The following is a 12,696-nucleotide window of genomic DNA, read 5'->3' on the forward strand; positions in this document are numbered from 1 at the left end:
TGTGGGGAGCACATTGTCAGTTCAGTCATTGTGTCTTCCATGTATACCTGTTATCCCTCTGCTATCTTTGCTTGGGGTCCTGCCAAAGTGGGCAGTGATGCTTCGAACTGTAAAGCCATCAGCAGGCGATCTACAATGCTAAGGTTGGCTTTCCTCCCATAGGCTGTGGCTGAACCCATCTCTCCAACAGCACCCTCTATGACAAGCCAACTACCCCCCACCACCACCACCACCACCACCATGTCCTGGTTTCCTTGAGGACTCTCTGGCCCCCCTTGGCTCAGGCCACATCTCTGCATGAAAGGCACCTCCAGGTCCCCTCCAGGCTCCCTGAGAAAGGTCCAGAAGGGTTATCAGCCCCCCCCCACCTCGGTGGTCATCAATAGCACTGCTGCCTCTCCTATCCCTTCCCCTCTCACCCCAGCGAAGATCCTGTCCCCCACCCTCAAGGCAGCCCCATAGCCTGCCTCTGTTAATGCTTCTCTCCTTGTACAGCTATCACAAGAGGGCTGTTTAGTGAGAGGACCTCAGGCCGACCTCTGCCGACAGGCTCCAAGCTCTGTAAAGCCATCTAATGCAAGGCGGGATAATTAGCAAGCACCAAGTAATTGCAGCTTCTAACTATGCCCAACAAAGATTGCAAAAATTCCCCCGGGGGGGGGCACTGCTGGGGGACCCCAACCCACACAGAGGTCTGTGCTCCCAGGAAAGGAGGAGGGAGTCAGCAACATTTCCTAGGGCAGCCAGTAATTTTCCAGGTTTTAATTAAAGTGGGACCCAGCTAAGGAGAAAGACAACCAGGACAGGAAATTAGTAAACAAAGGAGAGGGGCTACAAAGGGGAAGAAAACCCAGGCAGTGTGCCTGCCAGAGCCCACTGAGGCAAGTAACAAGCTCTCCTGGTCCATGGCCATGCCCAAGAAACTTTTCTTTTTCATGCACAGGAGCGTGGGCAAGGATTCTTGGAAGCCACAAGAAGAAAAGCGAAAAGGCAAGGATGTACAAGGAGGCGGCTCCACCCTGGGTCTGCCAGCACCCACCATGGTCCACGCCCATCACCCACGTGGCTCAGAATCATTCCTCACCCCCAGCAGTTGGCACAGCCCCACCATCCACCTCAGAGAAGCTTCTACATGCCAGGGACCTGAGGTGATCGTTGACTATGAACGGGTCCCTGCGTCAGTATCATCCGGGGGTGGGGGTGGGGGGGAATCAGTAGCTGCCCACACAAATGTCCCATGTTGGACAACAGCATGCAGAGCCCCATTCTGGAACACAAACCAGCGAGGACCTCCTTGCACAACACGCTGCACACCCTGCTTCCCAACCCATTGTGCTTCCAGGAACAATTGGCAACAGAGTCCTAAGGATGACATGGGTGTCCTTCCCCGCTCTGGCAGACACCCCGCAGCACCTGCGTCGTCTGTCCTAAGCAAACCCCTCATTTGCTCAAGACCAGCCCATTCCAACTTCCTCTATCTGTTGGGTGCCAAAGCAGCTGTGCACTGAACTGCCATGGCCCCTGATAACTCCGGGAGGCCAGTAGGCTGGAGCGCAGCGGCAGTCCCAGTCTCAAGTACACCACAGAGGACTCTCAGCACAGGGGCTTCAGCAGCTGGCTGCATGAATTCACCCCACACTGCCTTCTCTAAACAATTAATACACAACGTAAGTCAGGACCCCAACGACGACAGACTCCTAGACCCCTCGGTTAACCTCACCCCCACCTCGCGCCCTGGGTCTGCACCAGCCTTCTTCGGCTCCCATCACTTAATCATGTTTTAATCCACAACAAGGACTCTGCGCCAAACTGTGGTTTTGTTCTCTCTTAATCTTTCATGAGAGACCTTATCAAAAGCTTTCAGAAAATACAAGGGAATTTTGCCTACCAGGTCATCTTTATTATTTCAGAATGCTTTATGAAGAAATTACAGACTTTAACATTGCAAATGAATATTTAAGAGTCGGTGTTCACTCAGCCAGCCGAGTCCAACTCGGGCTACGTTTAAGTCGCTGCATCACGTCCATCTTGACGGAGTCCTCTCTGCCTGCTAGGGATGAAACATTCTGCCTCCGCAGGCGTGGTAATTCCTGGGATTCCTCCAACATGTTCTGGATCTCCTGGGATCCAGCACGCACTGAGAACCAAGGCAGCACACATGGTGCCACACTGGAACCTCCAAACACAGAATTCAAGTCATCAAGTTCCCCACTTCTCCAGCCATCTCCAGGATGAGCAAGCAGTGCGGGCCTCCCTGCCTTATAGCCGAGCCAGCATCTACAAGGAGTCGGAGCCAGCTTCCTGACTTTGGCTGCTGCTGCTTCTCCTAACAGCCGCTTGCTGCGCTGGAGTTCCAGTCAAGGCAGGCTTCCCTCTGCCTTCCCCCCTCTGCCAGGAAGGAACGATTAAGAAGGCACCAGGGGTGCAAGGCTGAGGTGGCAGGGGGAGGGAGGTTGAGGTGCTTCCTGGTCAGGTGGCATCATTTTCTTGGCAAGTCTCAAGGTAAAATCATCTAGCCAGACACTCATCTCTCCAAAGCTGAAGCACAATTTTGGAATCCCTGCTTGAAAGCCTTCTCAGCACAGGTAACAAAACAGAGGGTTAAGGTAATCCAGAGACACGCCTGCATGTTTCCAGATCAGCACAGGCCTCCCCCACCCTCACCGCACACAGCTCTGCCCCGACTCCTCCAGACTCCCAGGCTGCACTCTGAGTCCCGTAAAAGGCTGAGTTACGCCTGCCACTTGGCCCTGAGAGCACAGACAGACCAGCAGGTCTCAGCAAACAGCTGACAGAGTCCAGAGGGCCAGGCAGTTCATCCTCAAGGAAGACTACCGAAGTCAAGTGTCACTGGAACATCTCCCACAGCACTCAGGGGCAAGGAGCTGCCTGCAAGTCTCGTGCTCTGTGCTCCACTCCAGGTGCCCTGGAGGACGGAATGGGAACTGCAGGCCCAGCAGCTCCATTACGGCCATACAGCCCGGACTTAATGAGGTCTTGTGAGGAAACAGGAAGTCTATAAAGTCATTTAAATAACTTCCACTCCTGAAATAAAGGAAATTAAACTGCTGGCACAAACCCCTCTGATGGACACCTCCTTTGTCCCTCGATCGCATCCACAGCCCCTGGCTGTCATATTCCTGCCCCCAGAGCCGGCCCCCAGACTCCTCCAACAGGAAGCACATAAAGGCTGTCAGTCAGGCCGCCCCTGTGGAGGCCATAAGCAAGCGACCAGGCACCGCGTGTGGCCCTGCACCTCAACGTGAACACCACGGGGTCCTGGGGACTGTCAGAGGGATCACTGAAGCACAGAGAGAGTGGGGGGACGACAGCGCAAACAGAACCTGTGAGCGAACATGATGATGGTGCCAGCTCCTCCCTGCAGACTCCTGGACGTCTCCATTCTCTGCCCACTGACCCTGGTCTTTCCCGGCTCTCTTCTTAACCATCAAGGCTAATTCCCAAGTCCTTGTACTTCTCTCAGGCTTCTCAGTGTAGATGGCTATCTGTATGGATGGAGTCCCACTAGACGCGGTTTCCTGCATGGCAGCTTTTCATCTTGTGTGACCACAGCACCAAGCATGCTCCTGACAGAGGCTCCATGTCCATCACCCATGTGCCTCCCCAGACCTGCAGGTACCATCAGCTGTCGACTGTCCGTCAACTCTATGCAACCAGAATGAGAGCTGGCAACAAGAACAGACTCTCAGCCGCCTTGAGCCCATGGCACGGGAGGAGGGGCAGGCTGGGGATCCCTGGGGCTCCTGCCTTGGCTTGGCTCACATGCACTCCCTGTGGGACGCACACCCGTCACTGTGGCAGTTTCACCCGGTAAACTTAAGCTGCCTGCCCGATTCTGGCCGTGGAACGAAGTTTACTTTATTGATAATCATCAGCCAGGTACGGACTGGTTTGACCAGTCTGTTGCAAGCAGGAGCCCAAGAAAGAGAAACCTCCAAGAAGCTCAGGGCCTGGGGGCCCTGCTGCCGCTTGAGCCACTACCACCGAACATGAAGGGTGACCCAGGGCTCCTCCATGTCTCTCCATAGGGCGGGAGAGGAGCAAAGGGGTGCCTAGAGGCCCAGGCTAGAGCCATGAGAAAGGGATGGCCCAGCCGTGCTCATGCAATGAGATCTTGGTGCACCTGTTACACAGAGACCCTCTCAAAACAGTCCGCAGCCCACACCTTACCGACAGGCCCTATGGGACGTTGCCATTCCCATCCCTCTCTGCTCCCTATCATGGCACTTTTTTCCCACACTTCTTGGACGGTTGCATTTTTTATTCAAAAGACAGAGTTAGAGAGATGAACAAGACAGAGGATAGAGACCTTCTATCCACTGGTTCATGCCCACAAATGGTCACAACGGCTGGAGCTGCATCAGGCTGAAGTCAGGAGCCTGGAGCTCCAGCTGGTTCTCCCATACATCTGGCAGAGGCTCAAGGATTTGGGCCATGTTGTACCACCCACCCAGAGCACATCGGCAGGGAGCTGGTTCAGCAGCAGAGCAGCTGGGACACCAGCCAGCACTCACATCGGATGCCAAAATCACTGTGACAGATTCACCCACTATCCCATAGCACCACACACCCCCACATGGTGTTCTTAATACTGAAAAGAAGTCAACATCATGGCCTGGCCCATGGGCCTGTGAACAATAGATTTGGAAGGCCCAGAGGTCTGTTTGAGCAATCTCCATCTTTCCCTGAAGGTCTCAAGTACTGAGCAAGACAAGTCTCTGCCACTGGGCTGGGTGGGTCAGGGGAGAGAGGGGCTGCTGTAGCTCTAGATTCATCACTCCTTCTCCTCAAGGTAAGATCCCACCCTCTCTGCCCACCTGAAGGCACCAGTACCCCCCGGGAACGTGGGATCGCCATGACGTGGGTCCCTTCTCTGCATAGCTGGGTCACAGCTGCCGGGAGAGACTCTACCGACCATCCCCAAGCCTGCAGCAGTTACTGAGAACACAACATGGAGCACCCCCCATGTGCTCGGCCACACCACGCCCCACTGCAACACGGAGCTCAGGGACCCACAGCCGTCACCACCACACACAGGCTTGGGTCTCCCTTCATCCTCCAGGGGAGGTACCTCCATGGCCATAAATGCCAGAGAATGGGCGAAGTCTACAGTCACCCAAGGAGGATCCCAACAGCTCACAGAAAACACACGTTTTCTTCATTCTTCCAACCCCCGAACTTTGTGAAACCCCTTGTGATGTCCGACTTAAGCCCAGGTGCCTACTGTAGCATTTCCCATGGGTTCCATCTGAAGTTCTCTTCCCATTGCTTCCTTACTGTGTCTAGTGACGCTGGTGTGCGCTGGGTGCTCCCGATCACAGCTCCCGTGGCCACAGCAGCTGGCCACAACCGTTTGGTGCGGATTCTGGCTCCGGCTTCCTCTTCAGGAGACAGCCTGAAGCCACCCCATACACTGACCTCACTGCAGTGACTTCCCAACTCCCAGACTCGCAGTACTCACCCCTGCCAGAGATTCTGTTTTATGGCGCCGACAGTGATATCGGGGTAACATGTCAAGAGAGGGGCTGGTTGGGCCTGCGGGCAACAGACTTCCAAGGGATTGTGGACTATTTATCAAAGTCCTCCCATCTTCCCCCTAGGGCTTGTCCACCAGTAAAACAGACCCCTGCTGGGGATTCTTAAGTTACAATCTTCCTCACCCTGTAATTGGAAAATTCTCCATCTTCATGATGACACACAGGGAGCTAGCTCTATGGCAACCACAAAAACATCACAACCATCAGACACCACTGCTAGTTCTTATACTTCCTTTTACTTACTTTAGAGGGGCACACAATGAGAGACAGCTCCCAACTACTGCTTCACCCCCTAACACACCCAGGCCAAAGCTGGGAACCCTATCCATGTCTCCCACGCGGGTGAGTGGTGGGGACAAAATTACTTGAGCTATCCCCGACTGCCTCTCGGGGTGTGCATTAACAGGAAGCTAGAGTCAGGAGCTGGGGCAGCGAGTAGAACTGAGGTACTCTGACACACCACGGCGGCTGTTTAACCACTAGGCTAAACATACTACTCCTGAGACGCCCCTGTTTTGGCTCAACTCAAGATCACCCCGACTTGTTTCCAGCCTCATCACGGATGATGTGATGCTATCATAGGGAAACAGGAAAACCAACAGAGGCTATGCCTGCCAAACCTGGAGGCAGACACACGGACAGGAGACAAACCCACAAGTCACCACAGGCGGAAGACAAACTTCCAGGAGACAGAAGAGATTTTCAAGCATTGTTACAGCAAACTATGGGCCAGAAAAGTGGGCAAGGTAGATACAGAGCAACCAGATCAGAAGGGGGTCACCAAGGGGCCCAGAAAGACACACAGGCTCTTCTCTGGATGTGCAGGGCTAAGCTAGAAAGCAATACTGGCAAGCTCCACACTCTAAGAGCAGTGCAACTGGGGAAACAGAAGCATGGGCCAAAAGTTCCCTTCTGGCTCACAGTCTTTGGCCAAGAGGGAAGAAGGTGTGTGTGGGGCTCTTGGGAGGAAGGGACTAGAACAGGCTGAATATGGGCTGTGTTCCCAGAGCCCCAAAGAGGACAAAGCTGGCTCCTGAACCAGATCTTCAGCAGGTGGAGGGCTCGCCCGAGGAAGTGTCCAGACTTGGTGCAGAGACAGCACCCACTGTGTGTCAACACCTGTTGGCAACCATGGCAGTGGTCACATCCTCCCAGCCCCAAGGGTCAAGGGTTGCTGGGCCTGTCCTCCTCCCAGCCCCGGACAGCAGATCGAGGGCTGAAGAGCACGAGAAAGGAAGGAAGGAGCTGGCTCTTGGCGAGCCAATGGGTGTGAGCAGGGAGCATGAATTAAAAAGCCATCTGGGAACAATGGTCTTTTCATATTTGGAGCCCGCTCCATACAAAGCTCGGCTTGTTCTGAGGGGAGGACTCTGCTTTCCTCTTTATTTATTTATTTATTTATTTCCCTCCTTACTCATTTCCTAGGGTTGTGGCAATGTCTGGCACCCAGCTCGCCCTTGCTGGAGTATCCCCTGACCAAAGGCCTTGCCAGGCCAGGCAGCGTCCTCTTGGCTTGCTAAGTGGCAGCACTGAGACACAAAAGGGACCACAGCAGGAAGCCGGTCGGCTTCAATCCCTCCCACTCTCCCTGAGTGCTTGGGTGTCTCCCTGCCCAGCTGCTTAAGCCACAGCAACACACACGCACAGTTTTGACAGCCAAACACCCATCTCCCTCCCTTAAATAATGCCAGGCTCACCACACCCAGCAGACAAGGGGCTAGGGGTGAGGGTTTGGGCAGACACTCCCAAGGGCTAATGGGAGGATGACAGTAGACAGGCCCCAGCCGACAGGACCAGACCCACTTCCATGTCTCTATGTAACCCATCAACTCTGGGGGAGGGGCAGCAGGTTTTTGAAGTGGACAGTAGCAGTGAAGTTGGAGAAAGGATGCAGTAATCATGACGGGCTTGGCAGCGGAATCAGCCTGCCCTCATCCACTCTCACCTCACAACAGAGGACTTGATGAAGCCACAGTCCGACTCCTGAACCACAGAAAACTTAAGACAGAGTGCCGAGTTGGCGCTGTGGAGCAGCCTTTGATATCAGCAATTCACATGAGTGCTCCTTAGAGTCCCAGCTGCCCCACGTCCAATCCAACTCCCTGCTTATGCACGTGGGGAAGCAGTGGAGAATGGCCCAAGTCCTTGGCCCAAGAATGGCCCAAGTGCTGGACTCCTGCCTTCCTAGTCCTGGCTACTGCGGCCATTTGGCAAGTAAACTACAGAATGGAAGTTTCTCTCTCTCTCTCTCCTGTCTTGGAAATTCTGCTTTTCAAATCAATCAATCAAAGACAGACAGACTGTAAACATTTGTTCAAAGACCCTAAGGATGAGACGGATTCATGGTACAGCAACAGCTGACACACTCCTGCACCCTTAGATGGACAGCCAGGCGCTAGCTGCTGAATGGCACGGCTGGGATTTCCCACTCAGTCCACACCTGGTCTCGGGGGCCAGGATCCCCTCACCATGCGGTTGTACCTGTTAGGTTCACTTTCAGGCCCATGAGCTATAAAGTACCAACACTCACCTGGTCCCTCCATCCTCAGGGGGCATTCAGGCCACCCTCAAACTCACAGCAAGATATCAGACTGCTTCAGAATGAAGAGACAAGTGACACCAATGCTAGCTCTTCACACCCTAGACAACTGAGACTCACAGCTGGTCACCAAGCAACAGACACGACAGGTGAACTCCAGCCGGGACAGCATCCAATGCTAAAGAGCTCTGAAAGTTCCATCCTGAGTGCGCAGCACAGGCTTCCAACTTCCCGTCAGAAACTTGCATCCCTTCTGTTTTGCCAAGAACAGTGCCAACAGTTCCTTACACCAAGCACTGCCCTCTGTACCTTGACAGGTTCTCATACCAGAGTTTTTCTGTACCCCTACACCATGCATCCCATGGTCATGGGCACACAGTCTACCCCTTGGTTAACCTGAGAATGAAGGGGGAGGGGAACCCTCCTTCCTGCTGCAGCACATCCCCCACTTCGCGTTTACCCTGCAAATCTATGATCCATCAAGAGGACACTTTGGGCACGCCTGCCAAGACCCTGACATCAAGGCTGCCCAGCCCTGAGGCCGCCGTTATTTTTACAAACACGCACCCTGACTGCTTACAGTCAACATCATCAATAATTAAGGCTAAGTAGCCTGAGGACATCTTGTGAAGCATTCCTGATGATTTTTATTTTAAATTAGGTTCTCAGTAACTCACAGCGCTGAATAATCGCCAAAAGGTTTCCAAGGCCGAGCCTCAGCCCAGCCCTATCCAAAGGTAACCATATTCTCTCTAAGCATCTATCTTCCTTGGTTCTAAAATAACAGATGCCCACTACTCGGGACTCGGAAACTGGAGTATCACAGGTGGCGGGGAGCAGGCAGATGCACCACGGCTGAGATAACTGCTTGGCACACGCACATCCCATGTCTCAGCCCCCAGCCTCAGTCTCCATTCCAACTTCCTGCTAACACGCACCCCACCAGACAACAGATCAGGGAAGCACTTGGGTCCCTGCCACCCATGTGGCAGAACTGGACTGAACTTCAGGTTCCCAACTTTGGCCTGGCTTAGGGCCAGCTGTTGCTGACATTTAGGGAATGACTGCATAGACGGAAGGTCAGTCTCTTTTTTTTTTTTCTGTCTTTCAAATAAGATATACATAAGCAAAAATGTTTCAAAAGCGTCCATCCTATACTTTCACCCCCTAGAAATAACCACACAGTTAATCCTGTTATGTGCGTTGTATTCTTCAGCCTCTCCTTTATGCATGTTTTTCAAATTAAGCAGAAACCCTGCAACACACACAGCCTCCTTCTGTTGGATGGGCATCTCTGTTCTCCCACATTCCTTACTAGGAGGCAGGAGTTCTGCACGGTCACCCCAGGATTCGCCACAGGGAAGCACCAGAGTGTTACCAGCCGCTAGCCCTCCACCCGCTTCCCTGCCTTCACATGGTTACACTGCTTCCAATTCTCATTAGAATTAATGTCTGTTATGGAAATCTTCATTTACACGTTTCTTACAACTCTGACGCCTTCCTTATTGCCAAGAGTTGCAGTCAACCATTGCTGTTCAGCTGGGAGGGATCCACGAGAAAACAACACATTCAAAAATCTCCATTGTTAGGAAACTCATCTAGCAGGGGGCAGATGTCTAAGTTACACAGGATTTTACCAGGAGATGTACACTGGGGGGAGGGAGGGCAGGGAGCACTGTACCACTTGGTAAGGCACTGCCAGGGACGCTGCCTCCCTTAGGGTAGGAGTGCTGGTTCAAACCCAGGCCTCAGCTTCCTGCAGGTGAACCTGGGGGGCAGTCAGTGTCTGCTCAAGTGCCTGGCTCCCTGCCACCTACAGGGGAGACCCAAAATGGCATTCCTGGCTTTGAATTAGAAGATCTCCCAGCCCCATCCCACCCCCTTTCTTATAGTGGCTCTGCCTTCCCAACAGATAAAAAAAAGATTCACAACTTTTTTTTTTTAAAAGAATAAGGGGTCCTCTGGAATTCATGGTGGGACACAAACATTAGGAAATCTTATTTTAAAGCTCCCAGACACACAGTGCCAAAAGCCCCTCCAGAAAAAGTGTTCTGCTTGCCACTCCCCACCCCCCACACTCCCACAGAGCAGAATCGCTGTATAAGATAACTGCAGTGGAAAACCCTGGAAAAATGCTCAACCTCACTGATGGTCAAGCAAGTTTAACACCGCACGTTATCCTCTGACTCTTCAAAGGGACAGTCCGTACTTGCCACCCCCTGCCCCGCCACTGTGACTTGCTGGCTTTCCACTATTTTTAGGCATTACTGATTTTAGGAACTTTTCCTACATTGTAGGTCTACTAGTGGCCAACAGGCAGAATTATTTAAAAGTTCAGTTGGGTCCATCTTTTCCATGATTCCTTCAATAGAAGAGTCAGGACCAACACCTTCCACGTTCAGGTTCCTGTTAACCTTGAGCTTTTTGCTCGCTCTTTCCTGAGTTCAGCTTCTACCTTCACATCAAACGCATGTGGAATGCAGGGTCCAGGAGTGTGACGAGCAAGGGCTCTAACCCAGCAGCCCACCTGCTCATCCATTCACTAGCAAACACGTGACACGCAGCACTGTACGACAGTAAGGGCAATGAAGCCCAAAGGGAGACATGAGGGGTGACCCGTGGGTGACTGGGTAAGAGGCTCCAACTCTAACTTCAGCTTCCTTGTCTGGAAACCTCAGTGCTTAGCAGCATCCCCTTGAGGAAGCTCTGAGAAGGACTAACGGAGGGCAACTCCCAGCAAAGTGCCCAGCATCTCACACAGTCCAGAGAAGAGCTGGGTAAACATGTGCCACTCCGATCTAGAAATAGACACACTCCACACAGACGGAGTCCATGGTCTCTGTATCGGCTTTTCTCCTACATACCAGCCAGGTTTCTTTTTTTCTTTTTAAAATTGTTCATGTAACTCAACTCTTTACTTAATTCGGTTTACATGTATCCTAAGTGGTTCTGGCCAACAAGAACCATTTCCACTGATCGTTTCTAACCATGCTTTGCCTCTGGTTAGTCCTGGCTGGCCAACTTCACAAGGCAGGAGAAAGAAGCAAGTTCACACTCAGGGTATGCTTTGATCCCTACTCCACAGCGCTGCCTCCCCCGGTGCACACTCAACTCTGGGCTCCCTCATCCAGTTAGTGTGACGATCTCTGTCACTTGGTTTTAAAAAAATTCTAAACAAGATGTGAGAGTAGAAAATTGCTAAACTCCTTCATTGGTGCACAGTGTGTTTTTCTTCTTACGTGGATTTCTACCACCCACACATGCAAGATCTGGACTGTCATCCTGGAGGTATTATTTTTAATGTTCATTTTCTTTCCCAGTTCCTGGTTTAAACTTTCTTCAAACAACTCTGTTCCTGACATTTTTCAAGGCTGTACTTTAAAAACTGACTGGTTGTTGGTTTTTGTCTTTTTTACACTGCCAAGCAATTACTTCCAGTGTCGCAAAACTTCTTACTCCTTTTCTATCATATCATTTTTATTTCGTGCCTTTGCATTTCCCACTCTGAATTACACATGAAAAGTAGCTTCATCCAGTTCCTTGATCTTTTTTCCCCAATAAATGTCAGTGCAATTTTTCAACTGCTTTTCGAATTTATTGATATTTATTTGTGTACCCTGTAATTTTTTTCCCAGCTGAGTTTAGGCTTGCTTTATTCTTTCCCACCTCCAGCTGAATGCCTGACTCATTTATTTTCATTCTGTTATTAATAAAAAGCTTTAAAGCTACTAATGTGCCCCTGAATATATCTTTGGAAACAACCTATACCTTTGAGATAGTTCTTAGTACTTCCTAGTGACTCTACAAAAACAATTTCATCTCCTCTGATTCAAGTGTGAGTCAGGAGAATTTTAATTTTTCAAGCAGCTGGGTTTTGGTAATATGTTTAATAGTAAGTATTCTAGAAAGAATAAAAACATCTCTGAAAGATGTAGAAAGTCTGGCAGGGGAGGGGGGGACCTCTTATAGAAAAGCTACATAGTATTACAGTAGTAAAAAAAAAAATGCTCACATAAGCTTACCAAAATTAATTACAAATGGAATCATGGAAATTTTTAGTGCAAAATGTCTGAAACACATGCTTTGGAAAGTCTCCGAAAAGCTCCGAGAAGGACTAGACGCATGGCACAGGACACGAAGGCGCTAACCCTATGAGCGCCACCTCAAGTCCCGGCGCCCCGGCTGATGACGCAGCTCTCTGTGGCTGTGCATCCCGGGTGGCAGCAGGTGACGTGCCACGTGCTTGGGCCCTCGCACCAACATGTGAGACCCGGGTGGGTTCTGGGCTGACCCAGCCCTAACCGCTGCAGGCATGCAGGACGTAACCTAGCATGTCGAAGAAGGAAACAAGCCCATCCTACCTCCCCACAAAGACGGGGCCAGTGTCAGGGCACAGGTTAAACTGGCACGGTTTGTGTCCCAGTTATTCCGGCTCCCTGCTAACAGCCTGGTAAAAGCAGTGGAACACAGCTTAAAGTGTTTGGGCCCCTGCCATAGAAATAGGAGACCCGGATGAAGCTCTGGCTTTGGCCTGGCCCACTGCTTGCCATCTCAGCCATGTGGGGACAGAATCAGCAGATGAAAGATTTCTGTTTTCCT

At 51.6% G+C, this 12,696-nt stretch overlaps 1 protein-coding gene across 1 annotated transcript in view; it reads right to left on the reverse strand.

Moving 5' to 3' along the window:
• Nucleotides 1-12,696, reverse strand: part of ZFHX3 (zinc finger homeobox 3) — a 258,118-nt gene that overhangs the window by 174,343 nt on the left and 71,079 nt on the right. The window lies entirely within an intron of this gene.

The sequence above is a fragment of the Ochotona curzoniae genome, unplaced genomic scaffold (genome assembly GCF_017591425.1).
Source record: "Ochotona curzoniae isolate NIBS_2020 unplaced genomic scaffold, NIBS_Ocur_1.0 contig_3622, whole genome shotgun sequence".
Taxonomy (NCBI): Eukaryota; Metazoa; Chordata; class Mammalia; order Lagomorpha; family Ochotonidae; genus Ochotona; species Ochotona curzoniae.